Raw genomic sequence first — 26,838 nt, 5'->3', positions numbered from 1 at the left:
ATAGTTGCACAACAATTTGAATGTATTTAAAGCCACTGGTAAAATTGTAAATTTTATGTTATATATATTTTGCCACAATAAAAAAAGAGTTGACTCAGAAGATATAATAGCAAACAAGGAATTATTTTCAATTTATTTATGAAAGCTTTTATAAATAGCAATAGCTTTTATAAATCTGCCTCTTCAATTGCAGCTCCAGGATAGGCTACAAATATAGGGAATCTGGGTTGTAGAGGCTCTCCTCTTAGTGACCTCAGATCAGAGTCTAGGTTGTAATACACAGAATCACAACAATTGATGCCTTTAAATTTTCTACTGCTTTAGGAAGAAGGCTCTAGCTTAAGAAAAATGGAGCTCATTTCTTCTATGCACCAGCCCTAACAGACATCACTAATCAACTACAGCACTGCCTTACACTGAGTCCCCTGGGACCTCATAATCTTTCCCAACATAGGGTTAAAGCAGCCACCAATTAATCAGAGCTGTCTCCCAAAATGAAATCTATCTGTTGTAGTGATCCAGGGCGCAATCTATTTATTTTAAGCCAAACTAAAATGTTACGTATTAAAAACCAGTTATTATTAAGCTGGGGACACCAGATTACAGATGCAAGGGGACAGATTTGCCTCACTTTCTCTTCATGCCTTTTCAACTGTTTGGGATTCTGACACATACCATAGAAAAGCATCTTAGATAAAACAACACAAAACTCAGAGAGAGAGAGAGATTCTGGTACATATAATATACTAGTAGAATTAAAGCTGTCCTTCAGGAAAGGCACTGTCTTCTAGAGCAGGGGTTGGCAAACGTCTTCTGCCAAGGGCCAGACAGTAAATATCGTGGCCTTTGTGGTCCATATGGCCCCTGCTGCAGCTCCTCAATTCTGTCCTATGAAAACAGCTACAGACAAATGAATGGGCATGGCCGCATTCCAATGAAACTATGCATAAAAACAGGTGGCAAGAGGGATTCAGGTTTGGCCCGCAGACCATAGTTGGCCAACCAGTGTTCTAGATATTCTATCTTCAGTCCAGATCTCTGTAGGGGCCTTTTTACTCTTTCTTTTCATCTAACTACAGATTTTAAAGCCATTTCTAGTCCCACATGAGCATCACCTTCCTCTCTCCGCAAAAATCCTGTGGACCCGGATATAGCTGAATGAAGACCCAGTGCAGAAGGCAGAGCTCCAAGCAGAAGGTGGAGTGAGGCACAAAGAAAGGACTCAAGAACACAGAAATGTTGTGGGGAGAGGGAGCAGGGAGTAGAATTTAGAGTTAGAACTAAAAGCCAAGAACTAAGGCCTTCTCCTAGTGGGAGCCTGAAAGATGGATCAGCAGAGTAGGGGAGTCACTCCTCAATTTCTAGCCATCCAGAAGCTGGATGCTTTAAAATATAGGATTCAGATCTATTCAAAATGAACCCTGTGTGGATATGCTCTTGGATTCCATGTGTGAGCTTGATCTGACTCGCACTACCTTGCTAAGGACAGTACAGAGAATTATATCCTCACATCTCTCTGGAGACTGGTGCAAAGTAGGTTCAAAGCTTAAACAAGGTTATTTAATCTGTTGCCACTTCCCACAAACTGCTCAAACACAATTATATACAGCAGGGTAAGCGTGGAGCAGGTAGAGCCAGGAGAAAGAAAGAGCAGGGTATGTTTGTAAAGAGAATGGATCTATCCAGTGTTACCAGATCCTAAAGCTGGAGGCAGATTCTGGTGCAAAATGGGGATGAGAATTAAGCCAGGGTAAGACAATGGAGGGCCTTGAATGTCCCAATAAATACCTCAGAGTTTGCCTTGCATTCAATGGTAGGGTTATTGAAAATCTTAGGTAGGACAGTGAGGAGAAAGTATAGAGAGTAACTCAAAACAGACTTAGGGCTTGAGGCAGGGGGACTGGTCAGGAAGCCACTGCATAATCTAAGCAAGAGAAGATGAAGATCAGAACAAAGTCAGGGTATGAAAGGGATGAGGAGGATGTTGCAGATTCAAGAAATATTTAGGGGCTAAAATCAGCAGGACCCAGTGAGCAATTAGATGTGAGAACAGGGGTATGTCAGAGACAGGAAGGAACTAAGGGTGGCTCAGATTTCTGGCCTGGACAACTGGGCAGATGCCTGGGCCATGTCCCTGTGAAGCCAGACCAAGCCATACCCCAATATGATCTTCCAAATTACAGAGAGAACTATGCACCCAGCAAACAGGAAATCTGGAAAAAGTTCCAAGAAGAAAAGATTTAAAGACAAAACCAAGTTTGGAAATGTCCTAGTAACAAGTACTGGAAATCATAATTACGGACGCATAAATAAAAGGCCAGCAGAGACAAACGACTATATGATGCTACTATTAAAGCTAGCTTTACTGTACACGGTAGTATTTCTACTGTGTTTCAATGTTTTCCTGTAAAATACACAAAGCTATAAAATGTATATCACATGTGTGTCTGTGTGCTTTACAACCAGGCCATGCCTCAGATGAACAGCTTCTGTCCTGTAGTATTTCATTAGACACAGCACCTTTAAACGATGGAGGGAATTTTAGTAAGTACATGTTTCAAATGACCCACCCAGAAAAGAGATTTGAGTGGGTGGGCACCCATTTACTATTTAGGTTTACAAATTATTGCTATTTCTACAACTTTTAAAATATTTTCAAGTTGTCTTAAATAGTGTATACATCATTAAATAGATGTCAAATGATTATGGGAAAATGACATGGAATTGTTGAAGATTTGAAGCACTACCAGTCATGGGTAACTAAATTCAAAAAGACATGGAGGATAGAAAAAGACAAAAAAGAACAGCAAAACGTCCAGAGGCTTGGAAAAATCTGTTCCCATGGAGTAAATTCAAGGTCTACATTCAAACCAAGACCTAGCATGCTGGCTTCTACATTCCACCTGCTGCCCTAACAGAGCTTGTTTTTTTTGTTGTTGTTGTTGTTTTGTTTTTTTAAACAAATAAACAAACAAAACAAAACAAAAAACTAAAAGAGCAAAAGTCCTACACCTTGAAGGACACACAAAGATTTTATATCATTTATCAAGGATTGAAATAAATAATATTCAGAAACAGGCTCCTGGTCTTTCAGTTTCGCCCTGTGAAATGTACCTATGTTCCATGGACTGTAGAACAGTTGAACACAAGTAAGATCCGGGTTTGAATCTTGGGTCTGTCACTAGCAAACTGCATTCCATCGAATAAGGCATCCTCCTTTATCACCTTTTGTCTCTACATCTGAAAAATTAGGAGGGTGAACTCAAGCATCATGGCCCCTTCCTGCCAGGTCCCCCAGCCAGGCAGCCCCTGGAGAGTCCTCCACAGCACTCCACAAGTTTTTCATTAATTTCCTATTTCAGGTCTCCATGGCTAGAAGACAAGTCTATGAAGATGGGAGTCATGTAATCTTGTTGACTTCAGAATACCCAATGCCTAATACAGTCCCCGGCACTCAAGAAGGGCTCAATAAATATTTTTCAAGTAACTGCCTTCAAGGAACATCCACAGGCTTTTTTTATTCATTTGTTTTTATGTAGTTAGTTACTAGCAACCCCAGAAATAAAATTCAGATCCCTGATACTGCCCTGAGAGTGGAGGGCAAATTAGTTCCAAGTTGGACCCCTGTCCTTTCCATTTTTGCTATCAGATCATTTGGGGACTTGCCTCATTAGAAGCTTTCCCAGTAACTGGTTGCTCGCCCATCTGAAGGTCCACATTCCTAAACTGTTCCCCAGAGCTTCCTCTTTCTTCCAAAAGGAAACATAAACCCCATTTAGGTTTGTCTTAGATTTTACATTAACAACCATAAAGAGGCTGATCATGAAATGGCACATACTAGGAAAGTTGAAAAGGTAAGCAGAATCTCAGGGTAACTTCTCAAAATTAAGCCTTGTCCCACTCAATTCTTCTCCTTCCCAAAAAATCCCTAGGGAATGAGCCACCTCACAAAGTTGCACCATCCTTTTGTTTTTTTGCTTTTTATTGGAGGGAGTGTTTGTACTTTTTACATTTTTATTTTCAATTTTTGTGGGTACATAGATGTACATATTTATGGGGTATATGAGATATTTTGATATAGGCACACAATGTGCAATCATCACATCAGGGTTAATGAGGTATCTATCACCTCAAGCATTTATCCTTTCTTTGTATTACAAATAATTCTATTCTATTCTTTTAGTTATTTTAAAACATACAATAAATTATTGTTGACTCTAGTCACCCTGTCGTGTTATCAAATACTAGATCTTATTCATTCTATGTAACTATTTTTTGGTAACCATAAACCATCTCCACTCCCTGACCCCAACCCCAGTACCCTTCCCAGCCTCTGGTAACCATCCTTCTACTCTCTATCTCCATGAGTTTTACTGTTTTAATATTTTTTAGCTCCCACAAATAAGTGAGAACATGAGAAGTTTGTCTTTCTGTGCCTGGCTTATTTCACATCACATGATAACCTCCAGTTCCATCCATGTTGTTGCAAATGACAGGATCTCATTCTGTGTTATGGCTGAATGGTACTCCATTGTGTATATGTACCATATTTTCTTTATCCACTCATCTGTTGATAGACACTTAGGTTCCTTCCAAATCCTGGCTATTGTGAATAGTACTGCAGTAAAAACGTAGTGCAGATATCTCTTTGATATACGGATTTCCTTTCTTTTGGGTACATACCTAGCAGGAAGATTGCTGCATTGTATGGTAGTTCCATTTTTAGTTTTTTAAGGAACCTCCAAACTGTTCTCCATAGTAGCTGTACTAATTTACATTCCCACCAACAGTGTATGAGGGTTCCCTTTTCTCCACATCCTTGCCAGCATTTGTTATTGCCTGTCTTTTGGATAAAAGCCTTTTTTAACCAGGATAAGATGATATCTCCTTGTAGTTTCGATTTACCTTTCTCTGATGATCGATAATGCTGAGTACTTTTTTCATATACCTGTTTACCATTTGTATGTCTTCTTTTAAGAAATGTCTATTCAGATCTTTTGCCCATTTTTTAATTGAATTATTCAATTATTTTTCTTATTGAGTTGTTAGAGCTCCTTATATATTCTGGTTATTAATCCCTTTTCAAATGGATAGTTTGCAAATATTTTCTCCCATTCTGTAGGCTGTTTCTTCACTTTGTTGATTGTTTCCCTTGCTATGTAGAAGCTTTTTAACTTGATGTAATTCCACTTGTTCATTTTTATTTAGGTGCATGTGCTTGTGGGGTATTACTCAAGAAATCTTTGCCCAGTCCAATGTCCTGGAGAGTTTCCCCAGTGTTTTCTTTTAGCAGATTCATAGTTTGAGAACTTAGATTTAAGTCTTTTCTATATTTTGATTTGATTTTTGTATAGGGCAGAGAGAGGGGACTAGTTTCATTCTTCTGCAAATGGACATCCAGTTTTTCCAGCATCATTTATTGAAGAGACTGTCCTTTCCCCAGTGTATTGTTGGGGAAAGGCACCCGAAAGGTGTTGGCACCTTTGTTAAAAACGAGTTCACTGTAGATGTCTGGATTTATTTCCAGGTTCTCTCTTCTGTTCTTTTGGTCTATGTATCTCTTTTTATGTCAGAATCATACTGTTTTGGTTACTATCCACCATTGCTTTGTTCCTGACATGGGGAGTGAACCTCTCTGGTGGGGAGTACTCCCTATCTCCTTGACCAGGGTCCCTCTTCCTCAACTGGTAGAGAGAAGCTCCCAGTTTGAACTTTCTCTCAATTTTTCTGTCTACAGATTGCTGGGCCCCCTCCCCTAAGCCACAGGGCTCGGGAAAATGGCTGAGACTCCTTCAGAGGACGAGCTCCAGAACAGTGTAAACACAGAGCTCCCCCTAAAATTTCCTGCTCAGCATTGCCATCCTGCTGTCCACTGTCTCTGAGTCTCCAAAAGAGACTCCCTCACATGGCAGAAGTAAGGGGTTCTGAGCCAGCCACACCCCTCATAGCCCTGCCCTCCTCAATTTCTCCAAGCAGCTTCCTCTTACCTGCTAGCCCTAGCTGAGTTCAAGTTTTGCATATTTTTTTTCATTTACTTTTGATCTTCCTTGCATGCCCTCTTTTATTTCATTCCTATTCCTCCAATGGGAAAAAACTGAAGCTTGCTTTCAAATAAGGAAAGAAAAAGGTGGACAAAGCTAAGTTATAATATATATAGGGATAGGCAAACGAATAATAAAAATTACAAAGGAAAGTGACATAATTTGTATTTGTGTCCCCACCCAAATCACATGTCTCACTGTAATCCCCAGTGTTGAAGGAGGGGCCTGGTGGCAGGTGACTAGATCATGGGGGCGGACTTCCCCCTTGCTGTTCTTGTGATAATGAGTTCTCAGGAGACCTGCTTGTTTAAAAGTGTATAACACCGTCCCCTTCGCTCTCTTCCTCCTGCTGCAGCCATGTAAGAAGACATGCTTGCTTTCCCTTCCCCTTCCGCCATGATTGAAGATTTCTTGAGGCCTCCGAGCCATACTTCCTGTACAGCCTGTGGAACCGTGAGGCAATTAAGCTTCTTTTCTTTATAAATTACCCAGTCTTGGCTGGACACAGTGGCTTATGCCTGTAATCCAGCACTTTGGAAGGCCGAAGCAGGTGGATCACTTGAGGTCAGGAGTTCGAGACCAACCTGGCCAACGTGGTGAAACTCAATCTCTACAAAAAATACAAAAATTAGCCAGGCGTGGTGGTGGGTATCTGTAATCTCAGCCACTTGGGAGGCTGAGGCAGGTGAATTGCTTGACCCTGGGAGGCAGAGGCTGCAGTGAGCTGAGAATGTACCATTGCACTCCAGCCTGGGCAACAGAGTGAGACTCCGTCTCAAAAACATAAATAAATAAATAACCCAGTCTCAGATAGTTCTTTATAGCAATGCAAGAACAGACTAATACAGAAAGTAAGGCAGAGAGTACCACAAAAGTCAGGAGAGTGGTTATTCTTGAAATCAAAACAGCATGGTACTGGTACCAAAACAGATATATAGACCAATGGAACAGAACAGAGGCCTCAGAAATAACACCACACATCTACAACCATCTGATCTTTGACAAACCTGACAAAAACAAGCAATGGGGAAAGGATTCCCTATTTAATAAATGGTGCTGGGAAACCGGGCTAGCCATATGCAGAAAACTGAAACTGGACCCCTTCCTTACACCTTATACAAAAATTAGCTCAAGATGGATTAACGACTTAAACTTAACACCTAAAACCATAAAAACCCTAGAAGAAAATCTGGGCAATACCATTCAGGACATAGGCATGGGCAAAGACTTCACGACTAAAACACCAAAAGCAATGGCAACAGAAGCCAAAATTGCCAAATGGGATCTAATTAAACTAAAGAGCTTCTGCACAGCAAAAGAAACTACCATCAGAGTGAACAGGCAACCTACAAAATACGAGAAAATTTTTGCAATCTATCCATCTGACAAAGGGCTAATATCCAGAATCTATAAAGAACTCAAACAAATTTACAAGAAAAAAACAAACAACCCCATCAAAAAGTGGGTGAAGGACATGAACAGACACTTCTCAAAAGAAGACATCTATGTGGCCAACAAACATAAAAAAAATGCTTATCATCACTGGTCATTAGAGAAATGCAAATCAAACCACAATGAGATACCATCTCACGCCAGTTAGAATGGTGATCATTAAAAAGTTAGGAAACAACAGATGCTGGAGAGGATGTGGAGAAATAAGAACGCTTTTACACTGTCGGTGGGAGTGTCAATTAGTTCAACCATTGTGGAAGACAGTGTGGTGATTCCTCAAGGATCTAGAACCAGCAATACCATTTGACCCAGCCATCCCATTACTGGGGATATACCCAAAGGATTATAAGTCATGCTGCTATAAAGACACATGCACACGTATGTTTATTGTGGCACTATTCACAATAGCAAAGACTTGGAATCAACCCAAATGCCCATCAATGATAGACTGGATAAAGAAAACATGGCGCATATACACTATGGAATACTATGCAGCCATAAAAAAGGATGAGTTCATGTCCTTTGCAGGGACATGGATGAAGTTGGAAACCATCATTCTCAGCAAACTAACACAGGAACAGAAAACCAAACACCACACGTTCTCATTCATAAGTGGGAACTGAACAATGAGAACACACGGACATAGGGAGGGGACCATCACACACTGAGTCCTGTTGGGATGTGGGGGGGCTAGGAGAGGGAGAGCATTAGGAAAAATGCCTAATGTAGATGATGGGTTGATGGGTGCAGCAACCAGCATGGCACATGTATACCTATGTAACAAACCTGCACATTCTGCACATGTATCCCAGAACTTAAAGTATAATTTAAAAAAAAAAAAAGAAGAATGGAGGAAGTGGGCTGGTTTGAGCAAGACCTCTTGGAGTGTTTCTGGGGTAACTAAAAAGTTCAAAGTCCTTACATGAGTGTTGGTTCAAAAGTGTTCATCTTATAAAAATCATTTGCTGTGCATGTGTTTAAGCTGTTTGCATTTGCATTGTATTTAAAAATTTTACTTCTTTTTTCAACTCTCATCATCTTGGACTCTATAACTTAATTATGGAATAACGACCAACTGGATTCGTGTAGAATTTGTTCTGTAAATAGAGAAACTAACAAGTCTCTTCCCATGTTTTCATAAGTTCTCATTGCTGCAATAACTATTTCATATCCAACTCCCATTTGCTTGTCTCTACTCATGAATCAAAGCAGATCTGCTTGAAGACAGACAGCATGTCTAAGCAAAGCTCGGCCAGAGAAAACCTTCCATGATGGACAACCTAGGGTCTAAAAGGCCTGCGTAGTCACTAAAAGTATAATGCCTCTTTCCTTTGATGTCTGTTAAAGTATTTTTAAGAATGACTATGTACAGAGAAGAACTTTAAAGCAGATGAAGGCAATAATGATGTTATTATTATGACATCTATTGCTATGGCATGCCTGGGGCTAAGTATTTAATGCACTTCATCAAATTTAATCTTTATAACAACCCTAAGAGATGGATATCATGTTTTCTTAGTAATTCTGCCTGGTTCATACTGTTATTCCTCCAACAGGCTATGCTCGTTCTCACCTCTGGACCTTTGTACATGCTGTTTCCTTTACCCGAAATGCACTGCCCCCAACTATTTGCATGGCTGGTTTCTGCTCTGCCTTCAGATCTTAGCTTGGATACTGCACACTTCTCAATTCACAATCATCCTTCTTTTCCTTTCTGGTACCCCTTAAAATATATTCCCAATATATTCACCACTCATAAAAGCAAGTGTCCAATGGGATTATTTATTCCTTGACACAACTACAGTAAAATCTTCCAAAAGTAGCAGATAACCCTGATGACTGAGTCATCCTGGAATTTTTTTTCAGCTAGAATGAGGCAAACTATCTTGAGATACATACCTTTTAACAAGGAGCCATGAAAAAAAGGAAGCAATTTATACAGGTTTGGCCAGGACAAATGGTCTTGTTAATTACTTTAGAGAATAAAGAAAGCACTGGGTGTGGTACCTCACGCTTGTAATCCCAGCAATTTGGGAGGCCGAGGAGAGAAGATCACTTGAGGTCAGGAGTTTGAATCCAGCCTAGCCAACAAGGTGAAACCTTGCCTCTACTAAAAATACAAAAATTAGCCAGGTGTGGTGGTGAGTGCCTGTAATCCCACCTCCTCGGGAGGCTGAGGCAGGAGAATAGCTCAAACCCGGGAGGTGGAGGCGCAGTGAGTAGAGATCGCGCCACCGCACTCCAGCCTGGGTGACAGGGCAAGACTTTGTCTCAAAATAAAGGGAGACAGAATAAAGAAAGTAACCGTGCCCAATCTCAAATGCCAACCTTCAGGCTGAGAAGTGAGAGAGCCTACCCTCCATGCAAAAATGAAACCAAAGAGAAGAATCTTTTTTTTTTTTTTTTTTCAATTCATCATTTATATCAGGTATAACTCCCCAATGCAATCCCTCCCCCCTCCCCCCTCCCCATGATAGGCCCCATTGTGTGATGTTCCCCTTCCCGAGTCCAAGTGAGCTCATTGTTCAGTTCCCACCTATGAGTGAGAACATGTGGTGTTTGGTTTAAAGAGAAGAATCTTAAATTCTCATTGAAACAGCTGTACATGGGGTCTGGTTAGTCAAGTTTTAATTGCAAAATTTAAGCAACAAGAAAGATAGCAAACACAATTCTTCAGCTATGAGAAGAAAGAATAACGATAGCTGTATGCACTTAAACCAACAGGGAAGTATACAGTGTTTCTGAAATTTATTTCATAGCTAAAATTTTTGTTTAGCTTGGTTTTGTGGCTGACTTTGCAGCCTATATGTGCAGGGCTTTATAAATACTCTTCAGGGATCCTGCCTCCCCATAGCATCAATCAAATTAACCAAGTAGCCGTCAAAGTCCGTTTGGAGAGCCCTATGTGGCCCAAACCAACTGCAGGCAAACCGCGTGGCCACAGGAGCCGTGCCATTTCCTCCTCAGTCACCTCACTCCTGTGGCCTCCGGCCTGGAGATGGTGTCCAGCCTCTCAATTTACAGGAACCCCTTGCCCACCTCCAGTGCATGGGTATGCAAGGCCATATTTAGCTCAACCTACGCATAGTTCACTTTACCCAACCAGGTGAAGCCAGACACCAAGTGAGCACAAAGAAGAAAGGGCTTTCTGTCTCAAGTATCTGTCTGTGTGAAGTCAGTGGCCACTTTGGTGCCTATGTGTCAAATTCTTCGGGTGTTTAATTTAGAGGTGGAAAATACAGCCATCTAACTCTAGCAAGCAAAATTAAGGAGGCCATGATGTTTCATGGCAAGAAAATAAAACCATTTGAAAATGGATATACATATGTGTGTGTGTGTATGTGTGTATACATATAAATGCATATATACCATATGTGCATGTGCGCTCAACGAGGGTATGGCTTGCTGCCAAACATTAAGAAAAGTTTTAAAAATTTATGATGCTGGGAAAAAGTATACAAAGACATAAATCTCGCATTTTTCTCCCAATCAGTGCTAAACTATCCAAACAGGCATGCAAATCTTCAATACAGTTTAACCCTAGGAATTTCAAGTTTAACAGAAAACCTGAAATTAGCAATGACCTCCACAAAACATATCAGAATATGACTGAATATTTGGTCAATGCTAAGTGTAGTAATGATAATGATGGCAAAAGTAATTGTGACTGTCATTTCCAGAGTACACTCCCATGCACAAAGAACTGTGATAATGACTTTACATCAAGAGGTCATTGATTCATACAAACTGGTGAGGTAGCTAGTCTTCTTATCCCCGTTTTAAAGATAAGAAAACTGAGGCACAGCAAGAGTAAGCAATCTGAAAATCACACAGCTGTGAAGTGGTAGAAAAAGGAAAGGATTCCAGGCGTATGTAACTCTAGATTGAAGAACGAAAAGACATGGCCACTGATATGCAGCCTCCCTGTTGAAATGAGGAACTGGAAAGAAATGAAATCCAGATACAGACAAATAAATAAAATTGGGAAGAACTCAGGAAATTTCTGGATAATTTAGGCCTCCAAGGAATCAACATCACCCACAATATCTACATAATTTTGGCAATATGAAGTTTTTGTGTGATTACAAATGACTTTGAATTTTTTTGCAGTATAGAAGGAGCCATTTGAAAAATTCAAAATCCAATCAGTGTATTATTTATATGATGCTTAAAAATTAGCTTGCTTCATTTCAAATAAAAAAATCATGCAGTCTGGGGGAAAAAAAGATAAGGTTACAAAACATGCCAGACTGTTTCCATCTCTGTGCACACCATCCTCATTCTAAACAGTGACCTTGGAGGCTGTGACCTACTCCAAAGATGTAGCCCTTACTCCATGACATTTTGGGAAACAGCTTTGGAACCATCTTCAGAGTTAGGCACAGCACCCTGCCAGAAGCATAACTTTATAGCCACATGTTTTTTAGAACCAAGTCTGGAGAATAAAGCTGCTGATCAAAATAGGAAATGCTGGTTTTAGGTAAGAACATGTTGTGATTACAAAAGAGTAAGATCTCTTGCATGGCTTTCGAGGTGGCCAGAGGAGTTCCAGAAAGCTTTTGAGTAATAGTCGCCATGCTGGGAAGTGAATACGAGTTCCACAGGGTGATAGCTGAGAAGGAAAACATTCATTTGTAATGTGAGTGCCAAAAACTAGACTATTGAAGATGGTGGCTGTGATGTAGTCCTAGTGCTTACACAGGTTTAGTGTTCCCTGCATGGAGCCCAGCACACAGCAGGTGACCACGGCGCATTTGCTGAATAGCTCAATTACTCCATCCATCTGTCAATTAGACAATGAACAAACTCTTGGCCAGTGAGAAAATCCCTTGCTCACATAACTGCTATTGGTCAAGACCTAAACACTCAGAAAAAGTATGGCTTCACTTAGGGAACCAAAATATGAAGAAAAAGTTGCTCTGAGAACCAGATGGCTCATTTTGCCATCTTTCTGAACATTTTTCCAGTCAGCAGGCCATGTGCCCTAGATGCGTGCATACAGGGTGCCTGCCACACAAGGCCATTGCTCTGAGGGCAGGGTGGAAATTAGGTTTCCTCTGGCCCCTTTGTTACACTGCCCTCCCTGCTCTCCAGACAGCCATTCCAAGCAGCTTCTAACGAGAAAGGTGCCCTCTGCAGCTTCACGGAGAAATGAAAAACAGCTAGGGTAGATCAACAATAACACACATCTTCAAATGCCAACAAGAAGGCCTCTTGCAGGAATCTCTGTTCAAACAAACTTCACGACAAAATCTAGATGGTGCATTGTTTATTCATGGTTGGCCTATCTGATTATTCAGTTATTCATGTATCCCACTTTTATGAATAATTAATAATTACTATCTTATTACCTATCAAACACTGAAAAGACACAGGTCCTCACTTTGAAGGAGGTCTCCATTGAGTCTCAGGCAGAACACACACTCCTGCTCTCTGCCGAGTCCCCAGCACGGGCTGATGGGCATTGGCACTCTTCTTTTCCCTCACAGACACAGCCTCAGCCCTTCTCTCCTGCATGCGGAGAAGCCACTACCAATCCTCAGAGCTGCTATGGAAGCTTATTTGCAACTCTGCTCACTTATAATAATTCATTTATTCAGTTAGTCAAAAAGTATTTATTGAATGTCTACGATGGGCCAACTCTGCTTTGGACACGTTAGTCCTACATTCTAGGAGGAGGGACGATGGACAAAGTGACTGTGTGCTCATGGGAAAGACAGATAAACAAGTCTACAAATAACTGTACATTATTATTTTAGGCTGTGATATAAATGATGAAGAAAGATAAAGACAGAAACATAAAGAAAGACAAGAACTATTAATTAGAGCATTCAGAGAGAGCCTCTCTGAGAAAATGACATGGGAACAGAAACCTACATGAAATGAGTTACTCACACACATGCCTGAAGAAAGAACTTTCTAGCCAAAGGACCAGCTTGTTCCAAGGGCAGGGAGGGTTTGGAGACTGGAGTGCTGAAGCAGTCAGTGAGGGAAATGATGGGAGGACAACAGGGGGTCCCAAAGAGAGCCAGGGCACAGGGCGCTATAGGCTATGGTAAGTAAGGTCTTTACAGAGCCCTCACCAGTGTAAATGCTGAACAATAACATGACATCATCAGCATCCTAGCAACATCATGGCATCAACCTGCATTTACTCTGTGCCAGATGCTGTTTTCTTTTTTTTTTTTTTTTTTTTTTTTTTTTGAGACGGAGTCTTGCTCTGTCGCCCGAGCTGGAGTGCAGTGGCCAGATCTCAGCTCACTGCAAGCTCCGCCTCCCGGGTTTATGCCATTCTCCTGCCTCAGCCTCCGGAGTAGCTGGGACTACAGGCGCCCGCCACCTCGCCCGGCTAGTTTTTTGTATTTTTAGTAGAGACGGGGTTTCACCGTGTTAGCCAGGATGGTCTCGATCTCCTGACCTCGTGATCCGCCCGTCTCGGCCTCCCAAATCAGATGCTGTTTTCTAAATGACCACACAACACTAGGAGGCAAGTACTGCCATCATCTGAAACTTAACAACTTTGTTGCACAACACACAGCTAGTAAGTGACAGCATCAGGAGTCAATGTAGAAGTCAACGATCTTAACCCATGTGGTAAAAACATCCCTTAGAAAAGCAACCACAGGCCGGGTGCAGTGGCTCACGCCTGTAATTCCAGCATTTTGGGAGGCCAAGGCGGGTAGATCACTTTTTGTCAAGAGGTTGAGACCAGCCTGGCCAACATGGTGAAACTATGTCTCTACTAAAAATACAAAAATGAGCCAGTTAGTAGATGAGCCAGGCTCAGGCCTCTAATCCCAGCTACTTGGGAGTCTGAGACAGGAGAATCACTTAAACCCAGGAGGCGGAGGTTGCAGTGAGCCAAGATCGCACTACTGCAGTTTAGCCTGGGTGACAGAGTGAGACTTTGTCTCAAAAACAAAACAAAACAAAAAAAGCAATTACAGCCCGGCCTGGTAAAAAGATAAAAAAATATTCACACCTAGTCAAAACCTGTAAAACAAGCTAATGATCTGTGAGTAGATGGCTGTGGCTTTGTGCAAGACTCCAGCTAGTGGGTCACAAATGAGTTCCTAAGGTACGGGGGTCAGACCTCTCAGAGGGGAAGATCAGGTGCAGGGAAGGCTGCACCAGATGATGGAAAAGCACCTCCAGGGAGTCAGTGTTAGGCAGAGGAGGCTTGTGAAGAGTTCATGTGACATTGTTCCATGAAATACAAGAGTAAAAAAGAGCACATGTTGTGTAATAAGTGATTTTGAATGTAACTAAATTGATAATATAAATATCATAAGTAGATACCTTGACTATTTTTTTTGTTGTTAGACTTTTTTTTTTTTTTATTATTATACTTTAAGTTCTAGGGTACATGTGCATAACGTGCAGGTTTGTTACATATGTATACATGTGCCATGTTGGTGTGCTGCACCCATCAACTCGTCAGCACCCATCAATTCATCATTTATATCACGTATAACTCCCCAATGCAATCCCTCCCCGCTCCCCCCTCCCCATGATAGGCCCCATTGTGTGATGTTCCCCTTCCTATATCTCTGTAAGTTTCTATATTGAAACTTGAAAATTTCTCTTTGAGAAATAGTCGATGAGTTTGTATTCAGGGTGGCTTACATTTGGGTACATGAGATTATATTTACTGACTCGTAAATGATGGAAAGAAGCGGTCATCAGAACCGGGGATAGAGGCCCAGCCCTTAGCCTAGAAACACATGCAGGGAGCCCCAGCAATGCTGTAGGAGCTGACTTGGGTGGAAAAACTCAAGCTGCCTTTACTTAGAAGGTTCATCTTTTAAACTCGTAGTGCTGCTTAGTCCAATCTACCAAAAAGCCCTATGTCCACATTTCCCAGCACGTCTTATGATTATGTCTTCATGGTTCTCTCTGTCCATGAGACAGGGCATGAGAGAGAAGAACCTAGCCTCGAAAAGCCAAGAGGTTCGTTCAGAGCCTAACATGATGGATGTGGAATGAATGAATAGATCAAAACGTTCTTTTCAGAAGCATTTAAAATATAGAGCTATGTCCTTATTTTTATACGGGAAATAATAAGCTTTGAGAATTAAAAGCATTACAGAAAAGAATGTCCTCACCCAACTGCCATCTATCTCCCAGACTTCATATCTAACTATGATCTCATTCTAACTACTACCCTGGTCTCAACCACTGGACTCTAACGTACATGTGGTAATTCCTATGAAGTGAAACTTTATTCTGGTGAACCAAGCAACAGTCAAGAATGACCCTCATCCCTCATTTCAACTAGGAGGAAAATAACCTTGCAAGATGAGTAAAAGGTAAAGCCGTCATTAAGTCAGGTTAAGAGAAGTGCGGTTCATTCAGAAATCACGGGCCCATTTCTGAACAGACCCAGGCATCTAGAAGACATACACTCAAGGTCATATTGTTTAACTGTTAACATTTTTAAATGTGCGGTTTTCTAATTTCTTATAAGGATCCTTTCACAGTCAAAAAAGTACAACCAAAATAAAAACAAGTCTGCTAGTAATGACACAGGGACGCTCTGTGCTTCATTTTCAAGCCATATAATTGACTTTAACAGCATAACATGAGCCCAGAGCACTATATTCCATACTGCCTTAGCAGAAAAAAGAGGTAAAATTGCATCCAAGTGACAATTAACAATGGATACTTTAAAAATTCAATTTTATCTTTTAAACCTAGAAAAATGTCTACATCTTCCCCCAAAACATTCATCAATTTTTTTAAAAAAAATTATCAAATTTGGATTTGGAGTACAGCATAATGTGAGCTTGTAATTAGAAATCAATGTGGATTCCAGGATCAAGAAATAATAGATGAAAATATTACTGTACCTTTCATAAACATTTTTCAGTTTGCTTTATATCAGCTTTCTTAATGAGGTACAATTCTTTAAAAGTACATCAGAATTAGAATTTTCTTGGCCAGTCATTATAACAGAGCTGTTTTTCAACAAAGTGGCAGGGGCAATCCAGGTGAATTCTGATTCAGCAAAGACAATATTATGCTTAATAAAGTATTACTGCAGAATTTGTCCAAACTCAAACTCTAATCAAAGAAGTAATTGCATATGTCTGTTATCATCAGCAAGAATTGCCTAAATCAGCATTTGCCCAAGTTCCATAAAATGCTAATACTTTGCATTGTTAATAAATGCTCGAGTGGGACAGAAAAGGGCTCCTTTTGTCAAGTGATTTCGAGAAATTTTAGATTGAAGATTATCAAACATTTCTTTTGACTGCAGGACTTCTCAGAGTCTTTAACATGTTAATATGCACAGTACTCTTAAAGTAAAAGAGTATATATTATTTTCCAGAGGCATTTGACAAATGAAACCCCTTTTCCTTGTAGTATTCCATAGAACCATCACTGATAAACATGTTTTGTGAAATGTGAATCTAGATAATATCAACCCTCTTTTAGTCAAATTAGTCTCTATTCTATTTTCCCACAGCTCACTATGACCTGAACAATTAGGAGAAAAATAGCCCCTGCTGACATAGTGGCTTATTAAAACAATAATCTACTTCACAAACAATTACATTTTAAAGCCACATAGTTCCTTCCCTTGAGAAATGTCTGTAAGCCAGGTGGCTCAATTCTGAGAAGTTCCTGCACTGTGTATCTTGTGTCCCCACTGTCAGAGTTCTAATCTGTCTTACACCAAAAAAGTAACAACTGGTGGATGTATTATTATAACTGATTGCTCTAAAGAAAACAAAATGTGTTGGTGCACACTACAAAAGTCTCAAAATGGCAGACCCTGCACTCCGGATAGAAAACAGAGAGAGTTCTTAGAATGACTTACATTTAAAGCCAGGTATTCTATATTACCAGGATGGTGCCAAGAAGACTGACTTCCCTAGATTCCCAACAGAAGGACATCCCTGCTCCTGACCTGCATGTTCTATTTTTGGCAGTAGCCTCTCCAGTTGGCCCATGAGCCTCCCCCTTGGAAGGTACTTTTAAATCACCACATATATGCACCCTTCAATTAGTCCCCAGACGCCAGGATTTCAGAGTTGAAAGGGCCTTACTTCAATACAAGCCTCTCTTTTGTAGATGAGAAAACTGAGGCTTAGAGGAAAAAAAAAATCACTTTAGTCTAAACTAAAAACCAGATCCCCTCACTTCCTGCTTGATACGGTCATCTCTCACCCACTCAAGCTCAGAGACCCACGGATGACCTGAGGTCCAAAAGGCCTTCCAGAAGCTTCTGTTCTGGCTCACGAGAGCCAAGGCTCCAGCGGCAGCCACAACTTCGTTGTTACCTCTTTCAAATGCTCTTCTGTCTCAGAGCACACAGCAGCCCAGCAATGCATGTTCTGGTTGACTTTCAGAAGCTACTGCAAATCAAATGCTGGGGGAAGGATATCTTTCGTCAAAAGAAAAGATCTTGAGATATTCAAATGTAAGTAATTTTGTCTTACTTGTTACAGCTCAGTAGGTTGCACAGTGCCTAGCACACAAAAAGTCCTCAAAACACATCATTGGGAATGCTTGATGAACTGAAGGCAGAGTCTTATACACCTTTAAGAAGCATTTAAGTCTAACTCACTACTTAAAAGAAAGCTTAATCCCTTTCCATAAAATCCATGCAAAGCCCCATTACCCAAGTTTATGCCACCTAATTTTTCTATCAGTTTTTGGAGGGTCCTGACCAGCATCTTCACTGTTGATACAGTTACTGTGCCCAATAAAAGTTAAGCAAAGAAACAGCCCCACTCAGGAGAGAGAAAGGTGTCCAGTTTATGACTGAGACCTGAGAAACAGCATCGGCTCTTTCTCTTATTTAAATATCACCAAGTTTCAATCTTCTTTTCTGTAAAATGGTTTCAAAGATAGTAACATCTTCATTAGTTTGTTGGGACAATTAAACAATTCATTGTGTGTACACAGCAACTTGGCCAACTATGATTGCTTTTTAATGGCTGCTTATATTGAAAGGAATTATGAAGCTGGGTGGGTAAGACTTGTCTTGGGATCAGTTGCATGTATCTGCCACGGGTGTCAATGAAGAGCGTGCAACAGACACATCAGGTGTTTGCTGTAGATGTAGATGCACTGCCCTGATACCCCTTAGGACCAAGACACTGTCTCCAAGTGCCAGGGATGTGCTTTCCCTGAGAGCTGCTTTGTCTAAGATTACACCCTTCTCCTGGCATTGCCCACCTCCATTGACTCAATTAGGGTCAACAGCCCTCCAAATGACTATCCCAGCTACAGAGCAACTGACAGGGACTGCTAAGGCCTTTGCTGCAACTACATTACAGTTTGGCTTTTCCCTGTGCCTAACCCTGCTTCCCTCCCTTTCTGAGAGTACTCTCAATAAACTTCTTGCATGTTCATCTCAGAGTCTCAATTTCCCAGGGAACACAACTGAAGACATTATCCTTGGCCTAACTCATTGTTCAATAAAAAGTAGCTATCATTCTTTTGGTTGAATTTTCTAAAATATCCACACTTGTTTTCCATCACAAGAGACTTCCTGACTCTCTTTATGGGTGACATCCTTTTATGGATGGAGAAAAGTGGCAAAGATATAAATAACTTAAACTAATTTTTATTTATCATCTAAAGAGTCCTAAACTCTGCAGTCTGTTCTCACAGTAATTATCTCCACCACCGATTTACTACTTCTTTAGTTACCCTAGTTTTAAAGACATAAGAGAGGCACAGGAAATGATAGAATATCCTGTTATAAAACATACATAAAGCTTAGTTTATTCACAATAACTAAGTAATTTTATGTAATTTTAGATGCTCAGTCTAATACCCAATGCTGAGGGGAATAAGCCTTAGGTATAGGCTTGAAGATTTTAACCATTCAAATCCTACCAAAGGTAGTCTTACCTTATGGAACCAGTGGGCTGCACAAATGGCACTGGGCAAGGATGCAGAAGGCCTGGTATCTGGTCTCCCCTCCGCCAATAACTCCCTCTAGGATCATGGGCAGGTCATTTCCCTTTGCTGGGCCCTACTTCCTTCATCAGCAAAACAAGGAACTTATACTAAACGAAGTCTAAGGTCCTTTCTAGTAAGAAAAACTTATGATTGTTTAAACCTTGTAGGGCTTTTTCCAGGCAACATAAATAAGATGTAGAAGGAAAGTGTAATAGCAGAGAAGAAATTAAAAGTGTCATAAATTCAAGTTACCAACTTCCCAAATGTGTATTACAGGAGAGATGATTAAGTGAATAGGAACAGATTTAATAGTTGTATTTTCCTTTTGCAAGATTTCCATCTAAATCATTGCCTGTGTCATTGATTGTCATTTCCTTAATCTGGAGTGTTTGAATATATAGCTTGGCAATGCTTTGGACAAGCCATAAGTCAAAGTTAACATTTTAAGAAGCTAACCATGCCCAGATCTCTGCCTTGGGCAGCGATGTGCTGAAATACCAGCATCTATTTGAGATATTGGAAAGAGGTTATTGATGTCAGCATGTCATGCACTGTGATTTGCAGGTGCCCCCCTGACTAACCTCTGGTAGCGATAACTCACAGTAAACCTGAGGTAATTATCCTGGCCAGGGAGAGCTGGTTTAACTAGACTGGCCCTTTTGATGCATGTTGAACACGATTGCACCCTAGGGATTACACAAGTCCTGTGTGTGAGTTATTACATAAATTCTACCTTGGAAAAAGTAAGAAGGTGTGCTGTCAGAATTTTTTTCTTCTCCCAGTCCCCTTGCTTTCAATGTATGGGTTCTTCAGTAATTCCTTCACCGTATTTACTTTGAAAATGATACTGCACGTGCTATGGAGTGAAATGGAATAGAAGAAGATATAGATGCTCCCAAGCACACACCTCAGAGGTCTCGCTTCCCAGTGGTTTTTGAAGCATGATTCTGGTTCAGAATCTTTTGCCTGAGGAAGCATTTTTTTTTTTTCAGTGTACAAAAGCTTAGGCTTAGTCCAATCTTCACAGAAAGAACTCTCACACTTTTGGTTCCTCCTTAAGGCTTTATCTTCAATGAGACTCACAACTGCAGACCAGTCACGGAACAATTGTCTGACTCTCAGTTTCCTCATCTATAAAATAAAGATAGATAAACTGGCCCTACCAATCCTCAAGGCCAGAAAAAGGATCCAGCATGAAGATCACCCCCATGAAAGCAATTTAGAAAGCACACAGGGCTCTGGCTTCGATGGGCTGTTGTTTTATTATTGACTAAACGAATCATCAGCAGTGGTTTTAATGAACATACAAAAATGGGGTCTCCAGTTTATAGTTCAAGCTTCACCTCAAAATAAGCCCATAGATCAGAGTCAGGGATAAACAGAGGCAAGACAGACTCTACAAACCTAGCCCTTCTCTCTCCTTAGACCTGAACATGGCATTTCTTTTAGGAAAGGATTCACGTCTGCTTCTAGTTTTCACTGGCGCTCACAAAAGGATGAACACTTATTGATTTTCCCTTATTGATTTCTATTTCAGGGACCAAAAGGCACAAGATAGGATAACATCTAAAAAATAGTGTGAGCTTCCTTAGAAAGCCCCCTCAAAATAAGAGATTACTGTACCATTCAAGCAAGATTTCTTTTTCCAAATCCCCCACCCCAAGGTTTGTCATTTCAAACTCTACCCCCATAACAACAATGATTACATCTGAGAAATATGTTGCATTTCATTCAGCAGGATCTTCAGCCTTCAGCAAACAAACATTCACTTTGCCAAGGACTGCTAAAGAGCCACTAATGGGGTGAAACCTGAAAACCCTTTGGAAAAGAATAATGAACTCCAGTCTGTCTTCAGGGGGTAATTTAGTAGGTAGATTAGGCAACACTTGATTAAGGGTAAACCTCTCTTTTCCATAGAAATATATTGTGTTTGTACAGAAGGGCTATATGAAGTGGAGGATTAGGTCAGAAATCCACAGGAAAAAGCAGGAGACATTTCTCAGAAGAAATATGCAAGTTACTGCACATTTGGAAAAACAAGTCATACTTTATTGGGAGGAAAGAAGAAAAACTCCACATATAACAGTTTTATTTACCTGATTGCACTTGGCTTCTTGGAACATTTCTAACAAATAGTTACTTCCCAAATACATTACACCGGATGTCTTGTCACCCGTGACAGTCTATGAGTTACTACAAAGAGTAATGACTTTAACTCAAGGCTACCTGAAACTGATTGTCAAATAAGATTTTCTGAGACTGCCTACAGGGGCCTGCTACAACAAAAGTCGTTTTTTTGGCTCGTGGGGGATTATAGTGTGAAAGAAAAACAAATGTCAAAATAAATCCCCAAGGAAAGAAAGCACTCCTGTGCCGACCCTCAGTCCTATTCGTCAACATTCCTTGTCCTCTGCAGACTAGCAAATACTTGAGTATTTCTCTTCGTCTGAAACCATGAACAGGGTCTGAAAAAATTAGATGAGGGTCAGTTCACATTTCAACAATGTGATAGGATTTATCCATAACTTAATGGAACTTCCCAATCTCTACCCATCAAGGTAGAAAACTGTAAAACAAACAAATAAAACACTTCACAGTGTTTAAAACAAATCATGATGTTAAGTTCTAATGAAAATTTAAACAAATGTGGATTCTTTTTTAAACCTGGGTTAGGATGACCTTTCTCATCTTTTCCATATGTTGAAAATGATGGCTGAAATGGAGCCTCCCTAAATCACTCTACACCATGCCTACCAAACAGCCATGGAAAACTAGGAACTAAATAAACTCATTTTGACAATGATGAATCTCTTAACTCTGCTGGTCAGGTTTCTTCTAATGGCAGTACTTAGGTAAGTGTACCATAACACATGAACATAGATCACAGTTAAAGTAACAATTTTAAGCTCAGGGAATTGAAAAAGAAATGAATTTAACTTAGTGACTTGGAGAGATGAACATATAGATATGAAGTTTAAAAAATTGCTGCTTAAGATATACACATCCTTCTGCAAAGAAACAACTTAGCAAACCTTGGGAACTCCATAATGAACTATATGTTTTGCTGAAAGCTATGCATTTTTGAGGTTTATGTTGTTTGTTACACTTCCTCTGTTAGCTGATTCCAACTCTAATTGGAGGAGGAAAGTAAAGGAAGTCCCCTTCGAAAAAAGATATTGGCTGTACAGGGTTGCACAAATTAAAAAAATAAAATTGTCTTTGTAGCTTTTTTTTTTTTTTTTTTTTTTTTTTTAGAATTCTATTAAAAGGACAAGAATAAATGAGAACATTCATTTGCTTTTTAAAGTGATCACACTTGGGTTTAACCACGGGCAGAGAAGAAACTTTATGGTTCCCTGGGAACCTATAATTTGGAAACGGAAGCACACAAGAACAGACTTTAGTTTTCAGGCAATAAATTGAAGAGAATTCTGCAGACATATAACAGAAAAGGAGCATAAAACATTGGCTTGTGCATTTTTTAGAAAGTTAGTTTATTAACTCGATAAGCTACACATGGAAAAATGCAGCCAAAATCTACAAGGATATCCACTGGGGTTTCAAATTGGCATATTTACTCAGTGAGAAATAGGTAGAGCTTTAAAAAAAAAAAAAAAAAAAAGCATCCCATTCTGGAAATGACGATTTAGTGTGAATCTCCAGAAAGACACCTTGTTGAAAAACCTCCATGTGGGCTCTGATGGGACACACAGAAGCCCAAAGCCCCAAGGTCAGACATAAATATCATGCCCTATAATCTGTGTTCTGGGAAAAGCTCTGCAGAATTATACAAGAAAATCACGATCTTTCACATCCACCTTTCACACACAATTCAACATTAACTTGAAGAATGTTTTAATATTCCTCCTTATTGCCCAAAATGTTTTTTTAATGCTTTATTGGGAATTTCCATTTACTGGTGTGTGTTCTATATCTGTATTACTCATCAGTGTAAAATAGTTGCAAAGAATTTGTTGGTTGATACTCCCAATGGTCACTGTCTTCTATGATTAAAAGCTCATTACCTCAGTCTCTCTGGGAGAAAACTCTAGTAACTGAAGTCCACATATGTCAGGTACTGTGCTAGGTTCTTTTACAAACCTCATTTTATTTAACCCACCCAGGGAGGTAAAGATTGCAATCCCCATTTACAGATGAAAAAAGTAAGAGTCAGAGAGATTCTCTGCCGTACTCAAGGCCTTAAGCTAATAATAATAAGGGCCAGTATTTGAACACTGGCCAGTTCAACTCCATGGGTCTGCATCCTTCCCTTCCTGTTCTCCTTGTCAATGCTCCAAAAAATGATTTGAGAAGCTAAATCAAGAACATTCCCTATTCCTGTAGATTGTGGACGATTTCCTTTAAAAAACAATAATTCAAGTATCTTCAAACAAAATGAGGACTCAGGACAAATACTAAACTGCCACCTTTTTCCAGTGAGTCAAGTTCGGCTAACTAGGGTGTATTCTTAGTCACTTCATTTACACTATGTAGACCCACAGGGATCAGAGTGCCAAGCCACACAGCAGAGGCCACAAGCCAGTGGCAACTCATGTGCACGTGTGCTTCACAGGATCCCAGAGTGTTTAAAAATTCAACTAACTTCCTAAAATCCACAGATTTCACATACAAATTCCCATTTTATGGATTATCTTGGACAATTGGAGGTTCCACCACCCTAGGCCCACCTTTACAGCAGTGTTCAACCAGAGCGTAGTAGCCACTACTCCCTTAGATGAGTAAGGGTTCTTGAGTTCCCTACAGCTCCCCACCACCCTCAAGTATATCCACACACTAAGGCCACCCACAGCTGAACTTTTTCATTATGCATATGCTATTTTTCTTATAATAGAGAAATACTTCTCCAGGGCTTGTCTCTTTTGATAGACTGAATGAGTGGTCTCAATTCTTCACCTCTCCTCGTATCTACTCCCATACATTTTTGTCTTTGTGAGTAGAGTGTACTTTTCCAATCTGTGGCTTGGCTATGTGCTTTGCTTTGGGCCAATGCAAAGGGTGAAAATCACAATATCAGTTCAAGACTAGGCCTTATGAGGCCTAGCATGTTTTGCTTATTCTCTTGTGCCTCAGCAACTGTCACTAGAAGAGTTTTCCCTGGGTTGCTCACACCTCTTCGGCCTCAGAATGAACACGTGTAACAGAGCTGCCCCAGACACCACCATAGATGTGCAGTGAGTAGAAGAAGTGCCCAGTCAAACCCACACTAGAGCAGCTGGGCCAGTTAGTCAACCTGCAAATTTGTAAGAATAAACTATTGGTACTATAAAGCCACTGGGTTTTGGGGTGATTTGTTGCACAGCACAGCATTATTATGGCAATTGCTAACTGACACATCTCTACCAAAAATAAACCATAAAAAACAGGCAGAAAGAACCAGACATCATTATTTTTCCTACACACAAGCCTGCTTCTTATGTTAAAAGCCTAGACCCTGAAAGCATTTGAGTTTGCAATTTCTGTCGGAAAACTATAAACTTATGAAATAAAGAAGACTGGATTTGTAAAATGTTTCATACTGTGCTATATATCTACGTTTGACTGAGGTGACGCAGATTTTGTCTATGCCTTTTGTGTTCTGGTTTGAACAATAAAAAGCATAATCACTCTATCTTCATTCAACTTTGTTACCAACTTTCATACCAACTAGTTGAATCTCTTGGTGCTCTTCTTTGAAGCCTGATCCACTAGCTATTATTGTTGTAGGCAATACCCTACATTATATTTTTCTGGATATAATACCTATTGGGTTGGTTGAAATCATGAAGCCAGTGTACCCAGTTGTTACCAAATGCTTGTGTAGAATAAATCAAAATTAACAGGTGCCAGTGTCACAACCACCAACCAGCCAGGCTAAATCCTGATTGACTGACACTTAAAGGCTTAACAGGCTAACTTGTAAATGGGAAATGGTCAAAACAACAGCAATATTAAAAAAGTCAAGTGCCTCCAGAAAGTTTTGTTTTCAGAAGGCAGTAATTACTACATCTGAGCACATCTGCTTAACAATCCAGGGAAGTGGGAGGTTTACTCTCTATTAACCTTACCCAGAGACATTTTCATCAAAAGTAATCGTGATTACTTTTTACTGCATTTCAAATGCTATCTTTTATTTGGGGTGGTCAGGAATGCAACTAAGCAATTCCAGACCATGCTATCTTTTATTAATAGGGCTATGAGGTAGTTATCGAGGCCCGTTATGAAAATATTGCTCTACAAAAGTTCATGGGCCAAAACAAGACATTAATTTCCATAACTAGATGTGTCCTTAGAAAAGAAGAAATTACTATATATAGAAAAGATAAAAACTTTGATGCTCATTGCATATCAGATTAGAACTGTAGAAATGCCTCTGCATATAGTAGATAAATCGTTTTTAATGTTTCATTTACCTTTTCCTTGTTATAACAACCATTAGTCATGAACGCTTATTTTGGGCATAGTCAATTCTAAATTATTTATATGCTTTGACTCTTTAACTCTCACAACTACTCTGAAGCAGATGCAATTATTCTTCTTCTTTTACAGAATACACCACAGCAAGGTGAGCCCTAGCGTCAGGTCCTCTTTAAAGTTCTGGGCCCACCTGGCCGGGTGCGGTGGCTCACACCTGTAATCCCAACACTTTGGGAGGCCAAGGTAGGCGGATCACGAGGTCAGGAGATTGAGACCATAATGGCTAACATGGTGAAACCCCGTCTCTACTAAAAATAGAAAAAAAATTAGCCGGGCCTGGTGGTGGGCGCCTGTAGTCCCAGCTACTCGGGAGTCTGAGGCAGGAGAATGGCGTGAACCCAGGAGGTGGAGCTTGCAGTGAGCCAAGATCACGCCACTGCTCTCCAGCCTGGGCGACAGAGGGAGACTCCATCTCAAAAAAAAAAAAAAAAGTTCTGGGCCCACCTACTATTGTCTCACTATTCAGTGAACACTCCAAATCAAGCGTCAATGTAAAGGGCCTTCAGTGACACCAGAAGGCATGTCTAGGACACAGAGAAAAAAAAACCCACTAATATTGACTAACGAGTCCCCATGTGCCATGCCCTATGCAAGGTATTTCCTTGTATTTCCTACTCTGGAATAATTATTGATTTTTCTTTTGGCCAATTAAAAAGATGAACTATGAGAACATATTGAAATTATCTAACTTCTCCTGTCTCCAAGGAGGAAACCTAATATATGACTGGAGAAAGACACTAATTAATAACCAAACTTTAACATGAACTCCAGCCAACTTGAACTGCTCTGTTTAAAGGCACCCTGGAATAAATAGAGAAACTTCAAAGCAAATGCCCTGTTTTAACTTGAATGTTTTATTGAGTACATGGGGAGCACTCCTTGGCCAAAAATAAGGGAGGTTAATGAGGAAAAATTGGTGTTTCCAGTGAGTTGGTTTGTTTCTAAGATAGAA

General features: G+C 40.2%; 1 protein-coding gene across 2 annotated transcripts in view; it reads right to left on the bottom strand.

Annotated features, from left to right (window-relative positions):
- ERC2 (ELKS/RAB6-interacting/CAST family member 2) overlaps positions 1 to 26,838 on the bottom strand; it is a 970,858-nt gene that overhangs the window by 423,818 nt on the left and 520,202 nt on the right. The window lies entirely within an intron of this gene.

Source organism: Piliocolobus tephrosceles, chromosome 2 (genome assembly GCF_002776525.5).
Source record: "Piliocolobus tephrosceles isolate RC106 chromosome 2, ASM277652v3, whole genome shotgun sequence".
Taxonomy (NCBI): Eukaryota; Metazoa; Chordata; class Mammalia; order Primates; family Cercopithecidae; genus Piliocolobus; species Piliocolobus tephrosceles.
This window is presented reverse-complemented; position numbering and strand designations above follow the sequence as displayed.